At 34.9% G+C, this 2027-nt stretch overlaps 1 protein-coding gene across 1 annotated transcript in view; it reads right to left on the reverse strand.

Annotated features, from left to right (window-relative positions):
- Positions 1–2027, reverse strand: part of LOC107658331 (NACHT and WD repeat domain-containing protein 2-like) — a 47987-nt gene that overhangs the window by 28508 nt on the left and 17452 nt on the right. The window lies entirely within an intron of this gene.

Here is a 2027-nt window from a genome sequence, read left to right on the forward strand (position 1 = left end):
GCTGACTCTACTGTGATGTGACGCTGTCTCTCTCTCTCTCACACACACACACACACGCACGCACGCACGCACGCGCACACACACACACACACACACACACACACTGCCTCACCTCAAACATTGCTCTCTGACTCCAATTAGATCCCAATCCTCCTGCCCAGATTGCTCATTTACATTTTAATAATTTAAAATCAATCTCCCTCCACACCTGAGAACTGATTCTGAACCCTCAGCACACACACACACACACACACACACACACACACACACACAGAGAGATGAGTGTGTGATCATGTGATGTGTGAATATATATTCCTTATAAATTCACTGATCTGTTAGTAACCCACCTGGTACTCTCAAATGTGTGTGTGTGTGCTTCACTTCTGCATGATCACTCATCTCCTGCAACATCAGCCATCAAACCAGACCCTTCCTCATGCCATGCTGACAGATGTGAAAGTCATTTTGTTATGTGTGTGTGAGTGAGCAAGCCACAGAGGCACAATGAGCTCCATCCTGCGAGTGAACTCAAGTGCTTCGCTCCCATATGGGTGCTACATGGTGTCTGTCAGCCTGCTATCACTGACTAGAGAGACATCATACCCAACTCTCCCCTCAAACAAGAACATAACACCAGCCCAACTCTGCTTTACTGCTCCTCTCAGATTCCTCCCAGACTCCTTTCATGTCATGACACTGTTTGTCATGTGCTGTGCTGCAGTTACTTCTGAGGTGTGAGATATACAGTATACATGCCATTCAAAAGTTTGGGATCAGCAAGATTAATGTTCTTTAAAGAAGTATCTTTTGATAATCAAGGCTGCATTTATTTGATCAAAAGTAGAGAAAAAAATGTAATATTGTGAAATATTATTACAATTTAAAACAGCAATTTTCTATTTTTATCATACTTTAAAATATAAATTATTCCTGTGAATCATTTATTTTCAGCAGCCATTGCAGTAGTTAGTCTTCAGTGTCACATGATCCTTCAGAAATCCTTCTGATTTATTATCAATATGCTGATTTATTATCAATGTTGGAAACAGTTGTGCTGCTTTTTTTTGGAACCTGTGATACTTTTTTCAGGATTCTTTGATGAATAAAAAGGTAAAAAGAACAGCATATTCGAAATAGAAATCTTTTCTGACAATATGTCTTTACCATCACTTTTAATCAATTTAACACATCCTTGCTGAATAAAAGTATTCATTTTTTTAAATTCTTTAAAAAAATTACTGATCCCAAACTTTTGAACGACAGTATAGGGTTGGTAACAATGTTGGTATAGGGACCAATTCTCGCTATTAACTTGCTTATTAGCATTCTTATTAATAACATATTAGCTGTTATTAGTGCTTATAAAGCACATATTCTTCATGACCACATTTTACATCCCTAATCCTAGGCAATACCTAAACTTAACAACGACATTACTAACTATTAATAAGCAGCAAATGAATAGTTTATTGAGGCAAAATTCATAGTTAAAGGTTTGTTAATGGCCAGAATTGGACCTTAAAATAAAGTGTGACCATAAGGTTTTGAGAGAGTTATGCAACTATTCAATGATTGCTCTCCATCAGTTACAAACACATAATACTTATTCCAATAGAAATTCCCCCATTCAAAATCTGACAGGGATGATGTCACTGAGATATTTTTATACTTATTTATTTTCTTTACACTGCAAAAGTGAAACACTAGACAGAGAGGCTGCCTTTATCTATTTATAATTCTATACTGAATACTACTACTAGAGTCAATCGATATAGAGTTTTTGTTGGCCGATATTTTAGAGAGCAGGGTGGTCGATATAAAGCTGATATATATGATATCACACTATTTAATTTAAAGACAGTAATCAACACATGCATAATGCATTAATTCAATGCAATTAAATTTGTATTTATTTTACAAAATATTTAATAAAATAATTTTACATTATTTGAAAATTAATCTTGATATTTTAATTAATCTGTAATATATATATATATATATATATATATATACAGTGGGTACGGAAA

Source organism: Sinocyclocheilus anshuiensis, unplaced genomic scaffold, assembly GCF_001515605.1.
Source record: "Sinocyclocheilus anshuiensis isolate Anshui unplaced genomic scaffold, SAMN03320099.WGS_v1.1 scaffold69, whole genome shotgun sequence".
NCBI lineage: Eukaryota > Metazoa > Chordata > Actinopteri > Cypriniformes > Cyprinidae > Sinocyclocheilus > Sinocyclocheilus anshuiensis.